The 17,663-nt window shown below is 28.9% G+C and overlaps 1 long non-coding RNA gene across 1 annotated transcript; it reads right to left on the reverse strand.

The window, feature by feature from the left end:
- Positions 1 to 1,874: 1,874 nt before the first annotated feature.
- Positions 1,875 to 15,813, reverse strand: LOC139861905 (uncharacterized). Its single transcript, XR_011763989.1, has 3 exons — positions 15,738 to 15,813; positions 15,519 to 15,648; positions 1,875 to 2,000 (listed from the first exon to the last, which is right to left on the reverse strand). It is a non-coding gene; the product is annotated as an uncharacterized lncRNA (long non-coding RNA).
- Between the last annotated feature and the right edge of the window lie 1,850 nt (positions 15,814 to 17,663).

Below are 17,663 nucleotides of genomic sequence, written 5' to 3' on the forward strand. Positions count from 1 at the left end.
CTTGAAGATTGAATCAAGATCTAGGGCTAATTCTTCACCATCTTCATCTCCTTCATTTAACTAATTTGTAATCTTCATAAGTTTGGTACAATTTACTCTTGTTTATTGCTTAATGATGTTTACATTTACTCTTATTACTTGTATTGATCTTATTTTAGCCATGATTGGCTAGATTTTATTATGTGCACTTGTTTATGAAGCTTGATAGCTAAGGATTATTTATATCTATGTTATTGATAGTGTTTGGATGAATATTTGAGTTGATGATTGTAGTTTGTCATTAGAATTAGTCACAAGATCCTTTATTATGCTTGTTTTGTACTTGACTTTAATTATATGAGTTGTGTAACCTTCAAAGGGATTTGATTAGTGAAGCAACTTGTACTTCAACACTTAGGTGATATAGACAATCAAATTAGGGCTTTCAAGGGATTGGGGTCTTAGTTTGGATAGGTTTTCAATTGGTCTTAGTCAACATAGTGAAGTTGTTTTTCTTAAGCGATTTTGATTACGAAAGGGTTTTAGGAGACTTTAACCTAGGCTAAGTGCTAATGATAATTACATGATTCAACTAGATTCAATTAATGCAAGCTTATGGGAATTTATAAGTGTTGATTGATTATAACAAGAATTGAGGGTTCGCGCGTTGCTGCTCTAAGGTTTATGCGATTTTAACGCAAGCTATCGATTTAGACGGCACATTTTACTTCATGTTTTTTTGGGCACGCAAACTACAACCAAAAACAATTATAGTCTCCAAAAACGACCTATCATTTGTTCAATATGTAATTGAAATAACATTGGTCCAAATGCCATGTCTACCAAGATTACCAATATGTAATTGAAATAACATTGGTACAACAGGAAATGAGTACTAATTGTAAGTTAATATAGATGTTAGAACGTTAAAGAAAAAATCTTGCGAATCTTTAAAAACACTCCATCCTCTTTAATTCTCCCAAAGTTCTTGAACTCTTCAAAAACTTCCGGAGTAGTAACAGTATATGGCAAGTTCCTCACATAAACAGACTTCGATTCACCTAGTAATAACATAAATAGTACTTGAACATTAATAGGTATTTTTTTCACCATTCTTGATGATTGTGCAAAATATATTCAAACAATCAGTTACACAAATATAATACACACAACCCACCTTAATCAAACAATGTTTCACCATTCTTATCTATACTAACATCATATACCTAAAAGTAGTTTACACTATACACATGAATCAAAATGAAAAGTAAAGACACACAGGTATTCCAAAAGTAACAGGGTTCACTGAAAGGTTCTCATCAAATAATACAGATAAGATATTTTCAATTTGTGCCTGACTGTTGCAAATGAACCTGCCATTAAAGAGCAACTGAAAATCATCCGTATTATGTAATAATGGTAATGAACAAAATGAAATTTTAGAAGAAAAAAAACATCCTTACTTGTGATTCCTTGGAAGACAATTCGGTCAACAGCTTTTGAGATTCTTCCAACTTTAAATACATGGTTAAAAGCTAACTTTTTGACTCTTCAGCATCTTTTTGAAACATGAACGCTAAGAACTCCAAGATTTTCAAATGAGTCAAAAGGGTTCAGACCAGAACAGCTCAAATGGGTCAAAAGGGTTCAGACCAGAACAGTTCAAGTGGGTCAAAAGTTGCCCAAATTTGTGATTTAATTCAGTAATGTGTAAAAACGCCCTCTACCAGTGTATTTAAGAAACTGGATCGAAATTTGAAATATATTCTACTGTAAAACCCAACACATTCATCCCGATTAAAAACATTCACTTGTTTGACCCAAAGCTATTTTAATCCGTCGCCCATTCCATCTGGGCCAATTTCACACTACATTTTACACCAACAAAAACTTTAGGTTATGCAATGAGACGATAAAAATCAACAAAAACTAACTTTTTACAAAAGTAAATGAAGACTAAAAAATCTTACATATCTGCAATATGAAGGAGCTCACCCACACCAACCTAAACAAAAGAACACCTACCATTACAAATTTAAGAGAAACTCAGTTAAGGGAACATATATATATTTTTTAAGATAAAAGTGGAGAATAATCATGCAGCTTCACAATGACATTTCAATATTAAACTTCATTTTAGCAATATATAATCACATTACTTCATTTGTATCTAAACAGTTGTAAAAATATATACACATTACTGTAAAGACCCGTCCTAATCCATAAGGACGAATACAATGACATATGATTACATCGCGAGGTTCTGACCTCAATATGATACATTTTACAAACATTGCATTCGTTTTTAAAAGACAAACTTTCATTACATCGAAAGTTGACAGGCATACATACCATTTCATAATATATCAAACTATCAATGTTTTAATCATAATCTTTACTGAACTCAACGACTTGAATGCAACGTCTTTTGAAATATGCCACGAATGACTCCAAGTAATATCCTTAAAATGAACAAATGCACAGCGGAAGATTTCTTTCATACCTGAGAATAAACATGCTTTAAAGTGTCAACCAAAAGGTTGGTGAGTTCATTAGTTTATCATAATCATTCATTTCCATCATTTTAATAGACCACAAGAATTTCATTTCCATTTCTCATAAATATACGTCCCATACATAGAGACAAAAATCATTCATATGGATTGAACACCCGGTAACCGACATTAACAAGATGCATATAAGAATATCCCTTATCATTCCGGGACATCCATCGGACATGATAAAACAACATCGAAGTACTAAAGCATCTGGTACTTTGGATGGGGTTTGTTAGGCCCAATAGATCTATCTTTAGGATTCGCGTCAATTAGGGGTGCACTAATTCTCAAAATTAGTGATGTTCCCTAATTCTTAGGCTACCAAGCAAAAAGGAGCATATTCGGCTTCGATCATTCAACCATATAATGTAGTTTCGATTACTTGTGTCTATTTTGTAAAAACATTTATAAAAATTGCGCATGTATTCTCAGCCCAAAAATATAAAGGGTAAAAAGGCAAATGAAACTCACCATACTGTATTTCGTAGTAAAAATACATATAACGTCATTGAATAAGTGCAAGGCTGGCCTCGGATTCACGAACCTAAATTAAGTATATATATTTATATGTTGGTCGATATTTGTCTAACAAATTAGGTCAAGTCATAGTGTACCACAATCCTAATGCTCGAGACTAATATGCAAAGGTCAATAAAAGTCAATTTGACTCAAAATTATTTCCAAAATTCATACATGATTATTATATAGTTTAAATATCGTCGTTTTATATTTTTAAATATTTTTAAAAGATTTCATTAGAGTAAATAATATAATTCATTTATTATAAAAATATATATAATATGAATATACTTTTTATATATTTTAAGTAATAAAATTTATAAATTCATTTAATATCATAAAAATAATATGATAGGTAGTATTAATGTAATTATGTTTCACGTAGTACAATATCTTTGTATTACATATTTATTTGATTAAAATAATATCGATAATAACAATGGTAAGTAAAAGTTATATTATTTTGTAATAATAATAATTATTATTATTCTACTACTAATAATAATAATAATAACAATATTTATAATTACGAAAAATGGTATTATGATAAAATGATAATTCTAATTATGATAACTTTAATATTTACGATACTAGTAAAATGATAATTCTAATTATGATAACTTTAATATTTACGATACTTTTTAATATTAACTTTAAAATAATAATTTTATTTAAAATGATAATAATAATGATATTTTGTAATAACAATAACATTTCATTTAAAATGATAATTTTTGTTAAAATGATAGTTTTAATACTAACGATACTTTAAATAATAGTAATGATAAAAATAATAAGAACGATAATTTTGTCTATATCAATATCTTACAATATCTTAATTTCATCATGATACACATACTCATTATTTCCTAATCGATTCGTTTAATAGCTTTTAATCGTCTTTTATATCGCGTTCAGTTTAATGATAATAATAGTAATCATACTAATTAAGTGTTACTAATATTAGTTTTTAATTATAATAATACTAATGATAATAAATATTATGATAATTTTAATGATAATACTAATTATAACATTAACGATAATAACGATAGTAATAAAAATAACAATTTTTAATGATAATACTTTTTATTGATAATGATAATGATAATAATAATAATAATAATAATAATAATAATAATAATAATAATAATAATAATAATAATAATAATAATAATAATAATAATAATAATAATAATAATAATAATAATAATAATAATAATAATAATAATAATTAGATAAAAACTATAACGATGATAATAACGACGATAATAATAATCATTTTTAATAATAATACAAAAATTCAATTGACTATAACTTCTAATCCGTTCATCGAAACCATTCGATATCTAAATGAAAAGTTCTTAATTTTTCGCTAGCTTTCCAATGACATGCATAACTTATACCTTATCTCAATCGCATATGTAACTAACTTAGGATTTAACATAACCTATCTAATTGCAATATCAAAAGTACAAGCATGCATAATCCTATATACTCGAGCACTAGTTCAGGGATACACTATTAATATATAAAAGTTAATTTATTAGTACTCACGTATCAATATTGAGATTCAATATTGCAGGAAAGGTACGTAGACGCAACGGAGATGATAAGCATTAAATTGACCTCACGAGCATACCCATGAACCATACCCATCACCTCCATAGCTATAACCAATAATTTCCTTAGCTCTATCCTACTCGAAAACCAGTTTTGAAATAGCTCTCTCATGACCTCGTCGTAATATTTTATGTATAATACTCAATAATATCACTCATAATACTAATATTAATAAGATTAATAATAATATTACTCTTAATAATAATAATAATAATAATAATAATATAAATAATATAAGTAAATAATATATACTGAGTAATATAAATGGATGTTTGATATGTGTGTGTTTCAGTGAACGATCGAGTGATTTATATAGAGTTTCAGAAACTTGACTCCATGTTATCGCATGGAGTCCATATGATAAAATCATGCAATCGCATGATACCAACTAACAGCTCATTTCCAGTTCATGTTCCACAGCCGACACTCTTTTACAACATATGTTATAAATATATAATATTTAATATATAATATTTAATATATAATATATTAAATCTTTAGAGTTAATTAAATATTATATTATATTCTCGTTCATGGTAAAAATGTAATTTTTACTCAAATGACATGGACATTGTCACTCGACTCATGTACCACTTTTGGTTTTTCAAATGCATTTTCGTACGTTTAGAAAACTAGCCTTTTACGTTACGCGACGTGTACCCTTATTAATAATTTGACTTACTCATCAATAAATTATTTTGTGATAAATGTAACTTGTAAAATTGACTGTTGTGGTCATTTGCTTCTATAAATCAGTGACTCTTTGTTTGTCAAAATATATTATTTTAAATCAGGACGTTTTATGACTAAGTTAAAATATATATTTTCATTTCAAAATATAAGTTTGAACTCTTTACTTAATATATAGTTTTTCAAAACTAATGATATTCAAAATTTATGTATTTAGGAATTGTTTAAATATCAAGAATTACTATTTCGTAACATTTGTATTTTTAAAGTTTAAAGTTGATATACTTTATTTATATAAACGTTTACAAAGACATTTTAATATTCCAATTACTTTATATTCCAAATCATTTTATCACAACGGTTATAATAGAAGAAGTTGTTATGTCATAAGACGTTCTTAAAAAGTCTATTATATCGAAATGACGTTTTCGTTTATGAAAGTAAAAATCATATATAAATCATATCAGGTTTCAAGGTTTTAACTTCCAGTTTAATCATGACTCGTAGGATTAAGTCTAAAGGAAAATCAAACGTAAGGAATCATCTTAATGTAAAATGTCGATATATTTAACTTGTCAATATCTATTCTTTAATTTACCTATAATCCCTAATTTCACTTTCACAATACCTAATATGAAGGTTAATTAATTTATCTTATCAAAAGTCACGAGGCAATTATTGTGAGGCATGTATTGGAATTTAACAGAAATTTCCACCAATCTGACTTGCTCTCACTACTTGACACTTTATCCTTACTCGAAGATCACTTTACCATTTATTCCGAATATCATTAAAAAGGAAAGGTTTTTCTAAATCAAAGTGGACCTCTCAATAGAGACTCGAAATCATAATTCAATGTATTTGATATTTCAATCTTTTGATATTATCTTTTAATTCCATCGATAATTATTCTAAATATATTTTGAAACAAATACGTTTATGTAAAGTATTATACGTCTAATACTTTGTTAACGTTTTCAAGTTATAATATATATATACATATACATATATAATCATATCCGTTCATATAATGGTTCGTGAATCATTGGAATATGGTTGAGGTTAAATGAATGTATGAACACAGTTTAAAATTCTTGATATTCAATTTAACAAACTTTGCTTATCGTGTCGAAAACATATAAAGATTAAAGTTTAAATTTGGTCGGAAATTTTCGGGTCGTCACAGTACCTACCCGTTAAAGAAATTTTGTCCCGAAATTTGGTTGGGATGGTCATGGCTGACAATAAGTATGTTTTCATGACGCATATAAGCTGAAGATTAGGGTTTTATCATCATTGAGTAATATGGATAAAACCATTTGATGTTTGTGAAAAGTACGAGTAAACCTATCACCAAAAGAGTGAAATGAGTAGGTATAGATTCGTCATATCTTTTGACGTAGATAGGATTGATTTCCTAGTTCAAGAGATTTGGAGAAAATCTTCGTAATACGATTTGATTCTTCGATAATCAAAGGAATTAGTATCTGCTTTAAATGTGATCATCTGTTTTGATTTCTTTGTTAGATATTTTACTATAAATCCACCTCCTTCGTTTCCTTTTAACTCACACCTTCCATTATTTCTAACTCATACTTTAAAGCATTCATCAATTTGCTCCATCCAGTTCTGCTTCTTGATATATTCCTAACCTTCATATCGGTCATTCTTCTTTTTCATCTACCGCCGGAAGAATCTATTTACTTCTACTATACACTTGGTTTTATAGTGTTTTTAGTTCTCCCGTGTCTTTATATTGCTATATGCATCGATATATATGGTTTATAGTTTCTGGGTTGTTGTTGGGTTTTATATCTTCCCTTATATTTTGATGTCCCTGCTTCTGTCTTCTATAATCTTTGTCATCCTCAGTTAATGCTTTCTCCTATTTGCTGCGGTTTATACTCCAATTTCTATTCCGGAGCTTTGTCCTTTCGTTTCTTCTTCTTGCGATTAAGCATCGTTTGTAATGGTCCAGAATTCACAAATATAAGTTCCGGAATGAACATTGTTAATGTTCTAAGAAGGGAATGGTAATGGCACAATCTTGACTTGTCAAATTACTAGAATACCTCGAAAAAGGCCGAATCATCAAGAAATATTTTCTTGATATTTTAGAGGTTAAATTGAATACAAGAGTAGTATAACATGGCACATGATGATGTTATGATCTGTGAATCATCACGTTCCATTTAGAAACTCAGCATGACTTACTGTAATATAATCACGTTGATCAAGTGTCATTATATTATACTAACTCATGCTTCAGTTCCCAACACTACTTCAAACATTCATAATTTAAACTCGACGGTTTCAGAATTTAGAAACTAAAATAATTTCTTTTATGATGTAACACAGATAGCGTGAAGAGGTAAATGATTTCAGATAAGAATAATTATGGAAATATTTTCAGAAATATGGAGGATATTTATAATGAAAGATTCAATGATATCTTAGAATTTCTAATATCAGAGGATGATGAAGAATATTGTCCGTAAAGGTTTAGTATCAGGAGCAAGGTATTCGTTAATGACTTCAGCAGATACTGAATCATTTGGATTCTTTGAAGACAGGTTCAGTCTTTGTGATTTGTCCACAGCCTCCTTCATACTTTGCTCAATCCGTTTTCCAGTTCCAAAACTTCTCTTTTTCTGCGCTTTGCCAGCGCACTATTCATTATCATCAAACTTTTTACTCTTAAGGTCGTTTATAGTTTTTGCTGCTTCATCAGCATTTCGAGAACTAGTTCGCAGTTCAGGGTGTTTTTCAGAAACTTCACATTCAAAGTATATAAGTCCAGGAGATAGATGTTGTATGTATACATATAACTGTTGGCGTACACATGCTGCGAGATTTTCAAAATACTGATTGTTGATTCCCAATAATTGGCATGAAAATTCTTCTTACAAGATGCGGATGAGTAAATGATAGGGTTTCGATAAATATAATGATTTTTCGGAAAGTCAAAGATCAGTGAAGTTGTCGGTAAGTTTATTGCTAATGTGGTGAAATATGAAAGGTTCCCCAGTAACGATGGTGAAAGGGCAACGTATCTATCGAGGTTATAATAAGACTAGTTCGACTGAAAAGTCAAAGTTGACTTGCTGGAGCTGTGACAAAACTGGCTACATTGAAAAGGAATTGAAAAGTCATTTTAGCTAATAAATGCCAAAGGGTCTGACACGGATACGTGTTAAACTATGACTTTGGGTTCGAGAGTTTTTCAGATACATAACTGTGGGTAACATGTGGTTGGATCATCATTTCGATTGTTCATTGTTTGAAGTGTCTTCGGAAACTTCGGAGGGTTCGAACACAGATTGTAATCGTTAATATACATATGATGTTCTAACACAGTTTTGAAGTCAAAATATAGCTTTGAAAGATGTAAGAATCTAATAGTGATGATACTGGTTATATTTCGAATTGAGTTTTGCGATTTCAAAATCAGAATATGTAATTGAATTTGAATGAGTATGGTTGTTTTGATTTTTATGAAAGAATGTATATTGTTGAGAAATGGTGAGTATAGTTGATGATTGTTGAATCGGATTCGAAGAATGTAACATATTAATTGTGAATTTATATATTTCTCGGGTATTACCTACCCGTTAAAAAAAAATTTCGCAATTAATATTTTGTACAAAAAAATTTTATTACAGTCTTTATGAAAATATATATATATATATATATATATATATATATATATATATATATATATATATATATATATATATATATATATATATATATATATATATATATATATATTTTCTTTAGATGTAACATAGATTTAATGAATTAATATTAAATTAAACTCATTTGATTTACGGTTGAAACTAGAATTGAATAATCCCTTGAAGGCTTTAGAGATTACATAAGTATTTCTTCAATATATTGAAATTATGAATCAATACTTTGTTATTTGTTGAGGTGTGATGTTGGTTTTCGTTAAATTCTTGTGAACTTCGCAAAGTACGAATGATGTTATCTGAAAAGTTTCGGGTACATCGATGATGAAAGTGTAAAATCAAATATATACTTGATTTATTATGAATTTGGAATTTGTTGAATTGAGACAGAGATTGTAGTTAACGATGGTTAAGTTACGGGCGAAGGACGTACCTTATTTCATATTTGTAATATGAATTAACCGAGTAGTTAAGATTCACACACAATAGCTTAGCACGGAAAGATTTATTTTTATTTCAAAATATATATATATATATATATATATATATATATATATATATATATATATAATACATATAATTTCTTCAGAGGGAATGATTTAATTCTTCATAACTCGTTGATACAATATACGCATTATTTATTCGTAATGATGTCCACAGTGATTCTTGAACTGACGGAGTTTGTGATGTTATAGGTGTTGTTGATTCCGATGCTGACTGCACTGACGATGCTGGTGACGCTGATGGTACTGTTGATGTTGTTGGTAAAACAAGTTTAGTTTGTTAACCACACACCATTTTTGTCAGGGTTTCTACTCTTCCTTCTATCATTTTGGCTCACTTAACCGATTTATGGTTAGGGCTAGATTAGATAATTTCTAAGACTTTAGAGATTACATAATCGCCGCGGAATGTTTCTCCAATGAAGTTATGAATTAATACTTCGTCAGTTATTGTTGTTGGTACTCCTTGGTATCTATGGTGCGTATGACGTTGATGCTCATGGGACAGATTGTGAAGTTGAGGTTTACGACGTGGTCGTGGTTGGAGGTGGTAATGGTACTGTTGGCGTTAATGATGGTGGTGCTGGTTATGCTGCTGGTGCTGCTGCTAGTGTTTGTAATCTCTGCACCATATTCTCCAAAGCCACTACCCGAGCGCGAAGCTCGTTGACTTCTTCTATTACACCGGGGTGATTGTCGGTTCGGACGAGCGAATAAATAAAATCTAGAATTTGATGTAGTATATAATTGTGACGAGATACTCTAGAAATGAGAGAGAAAATGGTGTTTCGGATAGGTTCGCCGGTAAGTGCTTCAGGTTCATCGTCAAGAGGGCAATGTGGTGGATGGAAGGGATCACCTTCTTCTTGTCTCCAATGATTGAGGAGGCTACGAACCCATCCCCAATTCATCCAAAATAGATGATGGCTGATTGTTTGATCCATTCCGGTCACACTGCTTTCGGAGCTTGAGTGAGATTCCATTTCGGAATCCGAGTGACTTGAACTGATGACGAATTTCATATCGTACGATTGGATAAAGGATTTTTCGATATAAACTGATTTTCCGTCTATCGGGTGGTATTCTAATTACATAGGATATATATATATATATATATATATATATATATATATATATATATATATATATATATATATATATATATATATATATATATATATATATATATATATATATCAAAAGATTTTGTAGATTACGGAGGAATTTACGGAATATGTCAGGCAAAGTTTACAGTAACAGATACGATAAGATATGATTTAGCAGATACGCTAAGATATGAATTTTGTCTATACACTATTCATGCAATCAATGTAGCAAGACGTGTCTAGACTAAGAATGATAAGCAGGTAATTTCCTAAGGGTGATAGTAGGTAATTTTCGACACAAAATGATAAGCAAAACTTTTGACATGCAGACACGGTCGAAGTCCAGACTCACTAATGCATCCTAATGACTTATCAGTTAGACACACTAATGCAGACCTGGTTCGCTAAGACCACTTCTCTGATACCACATGTAAAGACCCGTCCTAATCCATAAGGACTAATACAATGACATATGATTACATCGCGAGGTTCTAACCTCTATATGATACATTTTACAAACATTGCATTCGTTTTTAAAATAAAAACTTTCATTACATCGAAAGTTGACAGGCATGCATACCATTTCATAATATATCAAACTATCAATGTTTTAATCATAATCTTTACTGAACTCAACGACTTGAATGCAACGTCTTTTGAAATATGCCACGAATGACTCCAAGTAATATCCTTAAAATGAACAAATGCACAGTGGAAGATTTCTTTCATACCTGAGAATAAACATGCTTTAAAGTGTCAACCAAAAGGTTGGTGAGTTCATTAGTTTATCATAATCATTCATTTTCATCATTTTAATAGACCACAAGAATTTCATTTCCATTTCTCATAAATATATGTCCCATGCATAGAGACAAAAATCATTCATATGGATTGAACACCTGGTAACCGACATTAACAAGATGCATATAAGAATATCCCCTATCATTTCGAGACATCCATCGGACATGATAAAACAACATCGAAGTACTAAAGCATCCGGTACTTTGGATGAGGTTTGTTAGGCCCAATAGATCTATCTTTAGGATTCGCGTCAATTAGGGGTACACTAATTCTCAAAATTAGTGATGTTCCCTAATTCTTAGGCTACCAAGCAAAAAAGGGCATATTCGGCTTCGATCATTCAACCATATAATGTAGTTTCGATTACTTGTGTCTATTTCGTAAAAACATTTATAAAAGATGCGCATGTATTCTCAGCCCAAAAATATAAAGGGTAAAAAGGTAAATGAAACTCATCATACTGTATTTCGTAGTAAAAATACATATAACGTCATTGAATAAGTGCAAGGCTGGCCTCGGATTCACGAACCTAAATTAAGTATATATATTTATATGTTGGTCAATATTTGTCTAACAAATTAGGTCAAGTCATAGTGTACCACAATCCTAATGCCCGAGACTAATATGCAAAGGTCAATAAAAGTCAATTTGACCTAAAATGATTTCCAAAATTCATACATGATTATTATATAGTTTAAATATCGTCGTTTTATATTTTTAAATATTTTTAAAAGATTTCATTAGAGTAAATAATATAATTCATTATTATAAAAATCTATATAATAAGAATATACTTTTTATATATTTTAAGTAATAAAATTTATAAAGGTCATTTAATATCATAAAAATAATATGATAGGTAGTATTAATGTAATTATGTTTCACGTAGTACAATATCTTTGTATTACATATTTATTTGATTAAAATAATATCGATAATAACAATGGTAAGTAAAAGTTATATTATTTTGTAATAATAATTATTATTATTCTACTAATAATAATAATAATAATAATAATAATAATAACAATATTTATAATTACGAAAAATGGTATTATGATAAAATGATAATTCTAATTATGATAACTTTAATATTTACGATACTGGTAAAATGATAATTCTAATTATGATAACTTTAATATTTACGATACTTTTTAATATTAACTTTAAAATAATAATTTTATTTAAAATGATAATAATAATGATATTTTGTAATAACAATAACATTTCATTTAAAATGATAATTTTTGTTAAAATGATAGTTTTAATACTAACGATACTTTTAATAATAGTGATGATAAAAATAATAAGAACGATAATTTTGTCTATATCAATATCTTACAATATCTTAATTTCATCATGATACTCTTACTCATTATTTCCTAATCGATTCGTTTAATAGCTTTTAATCGTCTTTTATATCGCGTTCAGTTTAATGATAATAATAGTAATCATACTAATTAAGTGTTACTAATATTAGTTTTTAATTATAATTATACTAATGATAATAAATATTATGATAATTTTAATGATAATACTAATTATATCTTTAACGATAATAACGATAGTAATAAAAATAACAATTTTTAATGATAATACTTTTTATTGATAATAATAATAATAATAATAATAATAATAATAATAATAATAATAATAATAATAATAATATAATAATAATAATAATAATAATAATAATAATAATAATAATAATAATAATAATAATAATAATAATAATAATAATAATAATAATAAAAACTATAACGATGATAATAACGACGATAATAATAATCATTTTTAATAATAATACAAATATTTAATTGACTATAACTTTTAATCCGTTCATCGAAACCATTCGATATCTAAATGAAAAGTTCTTAATTTTTCGCTAGCTTTCCAACGACATGCATATCTTATACCTTATCTCAATCGCATATGTAACTAACTTAGGATTTAACATAACCTATCTAATGGCAATATCAAAAGTACAAGTACAAGCATGCATAATCCTATATACTCGAGCACTAGTTCAGGGATACACTATTAATATATAAAAGTTAATTTATGAGTACTCACTTATCAATATTGAGATTCAATATTGCAGGAAAGGTACGTAGACGCAACGGAGATGATAAGCATTAAATTGACCTTACGAGCATACCCATAAACCATACCCATCACCTCCATAGCTATAACCCATAATTTCCCTAGCCTTATCCTACTCGAAAACCAGTTTTGAAATAGCTCGCTCATGACCTCGTCGTAATATTTTATGTATAATACTCAATAATATCACTCATAATACTAATATTAATAAGATTAATAATAACATTACTCTTAATAATAATAATAATAATATAAATAATATAAGTAAATAATATATAATGAGTAATATAAATGGATGTTTGATATGTGTGTGTTTCAGCGAACGATCGAGTGATTTATATAGAGTTTCAGAAACTTGACTCCATGCGATCGCATGGAGTCCATATGATAAAATCATGTAATCGAATGATACCAACCAACAGCTCATTTCCAGTTCATGTTCCACAGCCGACACTCTTTTACAACATATGTTATAAATATATAATATTTAATATATAATATATTAAATTTTTAGAATTAATTAAATATTATATTATATTCTCGTTCATGGTAAAAATGTAATTTTTACTCAAATGACATGGACGTTGTCACTCGACTCATGTACCACTTTCGGTTTTTCGAACGCATTTTCGTACGTTTAGAAAACTAGCCTTTTACGTTACGCGACGTGTACCCTTATTAATAATTTGACTTACTCATCAATAAATTATTTTTTGATAAATGTAACTTGTAAAATTGAGTGTTGTGATCATTTGCTTCTATAAATCAGTGACTCTTTGTTTGTCGAAATATATTATTTTAAATCAGGACGTTTTATGACTAAGTTAAAATATATATTTTCATTTCAAAATATAAGTTTGAACTCTTTACTTAATATATAGTTTTTCAAAACTAATGATATTCAAAATTTATGTATTTAGAAATTGTTTAAATATCAAGAATTACTATTTCGTAACATTTGTATTTTTAAAGTTTAAATTTGATATACTTTATTTATATAAAACGTTTACAAAGACATTTTAATATTCCAATTACTTTATATTCCAAATCATTTTATCACAACGGTTATAATAGAAGAAGTTGTTATGTCATAAGACGTTCTTAAAAAGTCTATTATATCGAAATGACGTTTTCGTTTATGAAAGTAAAAATCATATATAAATCATATCAGGTTTCAAGATTTTAACTTCCAGTTTAATCATGACTCGTAGGATTAAGTCTAAAGGAAAATCAAACGTAAGGAATCATCTTAATGTAAAATGTCGATCTATTTAACTTGTCAATATCTATTCTCTAATTTACCTATAATCCCTAATTTCACTTTCACAATACCTAATATGAAGGTTAATTAATTTATCTTATCAAAAGTCACGAAGCAATTATTGTAAGGCATGTATTGAAATTTAACAGAAATTTCCACCAATCTGACTTGCTCTCACTACTTGACACTTTGTCCTTACTCGAAGATCACTTTACCATTTATTCCGAATACCGTTAAAAAGGAAAGGTTTTTCTAAATCAAAGTGGACCTCTCAATAGAAACTCGAAATCATAATTCAATGTATTTGATATTTCAATCTTTTGATATTATCTTTTAATTCCATCGATAATTATTCTAAATATATTTTGAAACAAATACGTTTATGTAAAGTATTATACGTCTAATACTTTGTTAACGTTTTCAAGTTATAATATATATATATATATATATATATATATATATATATATATATATATATATATATATATATATATATATATATATAATCATAGCCGTTCATATAATGGTTCGTGAATTATTGGAATATGGTCGAGGTTAAATGAATGTATGAACACAGTTTAAAATTATTGATATTCAATTTAACAAACTTTGCTTATCGTGTCGGAAACATATAAAGATTAAAGTTTAAATTTGGTCGGAAATTTTCGGGTCGTCACAATTACCTTCACAAACCATCTCGGCATCAGAATAGTCTTTCGTAGGTGAATGCAATAAGAACCCGTAAGTTTCAATTGCACCTACGAGTTCCGAATAGCTCGGTAGCCAATTAATCTTTAACGGTAATGAGTCTCCCTAATTAAGGCTTACAAATAAACTCAATTAAGTAAAAAAAAAAATAGGAGACACTAACTTAATCCATAAATAACACAATGGCATCACACCTCATTTTTCAGCAATAATATACCACACGAAAATTCAACTACAGCACTTCTTAACAGTTCCTTCGATGAGTATAGCACTGTAAACAACAAATACTGTTAAAAAAACATAATATCAAATAATACTTTAGCAAAAGATAGGGTATAGTCGACATACTCAAGTGAAATGTCCATTTTGCTAAGAACTCATCTACTTTGCCACATTTGCAGACAAATTTCAATAGCCACCCGTTCGTCAACAAACCTTCAAAGAACGTTTCTCCTACAAAATTTTTAAAAAAAATCAATAAAGTGAAAACAAAGAGAAGCTTCTTTTAAAACACACGCTGACCTGATTCTGTACTAAGCTCAACCAATGAGTTCACTTCATTGCACACTAAAGAATTAAAAAGTGAGCAGCTTGAAAGATCGCCAAATTCAAACGATGGAAAGGCTTTCTGTAACTTTCAAGGGAAATTAAATGTGTTATTATCATACTTAAACTCAAGAGCTTTATCGACAATTGGTTATTCAAAGAATGCAAACCTGGTTCCCAAAAACTTGAAGACCCCAACTGGATACATCATCCTCGTCACTTAGTTGAGTCATCTATAGATGGTAGATCATTATAGGGCATGAATACGACTAATGTTCAAATTAAAAAAAAAACATTATGCAACAATTATGCAACAGTTATCCCCTTCAATCACATGAATCTGCTATGACAATAAAGGAAAAAACTAAAATCACCTAAACATTAAAATAATTTCAATATAAAAATACTTAAAAAAAACCCTGAATTAACATAAACCCTAGAAAACACTTCAAATTCATCTAAATCAACATAAAATAAACATAAACATGAATCAAATTACTTACCTGACAGATTTATTATCCGATTCAATAGCAAATTTGTTAATATAAGTGTACCACAAAATAAGTGTACTAACTGAATTGAGTTCCGATCTCTTTTTTTAAAAATATTATCTTATAAATTGACTCCAACTTGACTATATTTCACATGTCAAAGTCAAACAGCTTGACTGGGAAATCTGTAAAAGCTCTTTTACAAACAGCTTTTAATTGATTTTTAACATTTTAAAAGTAAAATAATCATACACTCTTTCTTAAAAGAAAGAATAATGGACTCAGAAACATGATCTTTTTCAATGTCATTTCTAAGCTTACAACACCTATAAACATAGAGGTCTAGCTACTATTATTTACTACACAATCAAATAGCCACGTCGGCATGTTAACTTATAATTTTGAATGGGCTCGGGCGTATGCTTACAACACCTTTATGAATAAGATGAATTGAAGCTAACTGCTAATGTCATTCGTTCGAAATATAACCAAATGGCTAGATAGGTTTGTTCAAACATTGCATATCAAAATGTAAATAGTGTAAAGGAAAACTTACATTGAATTCAGGATCAACGAAGCTAGAAATTGATCGAGCCACTTTGCATTCGCTACTGAACCTCCCAATAGGATTCGAACTGTAACTGCAATGCGTGCTTCTGATAGAAATTAATAAACCAAAAAAGAGACTCACACTGTAAAAAAAGACTCACGCTGGCCGAAAATTTGGTACCATTCGGGCCTTGACATGTTTGATTTTTGGGGCACGGGTCAGTCCCTAGCCCGACTGTAAAAAAAATAGTGGTATTGAACGGTTTGTGGGACGTTTACAGGGAACTGTGAGTTTCCTAAACTACGAAATTTATTGGTCCAGTTGGCTACGTATGACGTGGCATTGATAGCTGGGAGCGAAGGTAGTTGTAGGCCTTTTATTGTACTATTGGTGAATGATGACTTAATTTTGGTATTGAATTCGAGGATACCTACGACAGTGGTGTTATCGAAGGTTCCAGAAGCAGCTGTCGAATATGGTCGGGCTGCCATTAAGAATTTGGCATTAGAGTTGAGTTTTTTGGTCTTGAAAAG

The sequence above is a fragment of the Rutidosis leptorrhynchoides genome, chromosome 8, assembly GCF_046630445.1.
Source record: "Rutidosis leptorrhynchoides isolate AG116_Rl617_1_P2 chromosome 8, CSIRO_AGI_Rlap_v1, whole genome shotgun sequence".
Lineage (NCBI taxonomy): Eukaryota > Viridiplantae > Streptophyta > Magnoliopsida > Asterales > Asteraceae > Rutidosis > Rutidosis leptorrhynchoides.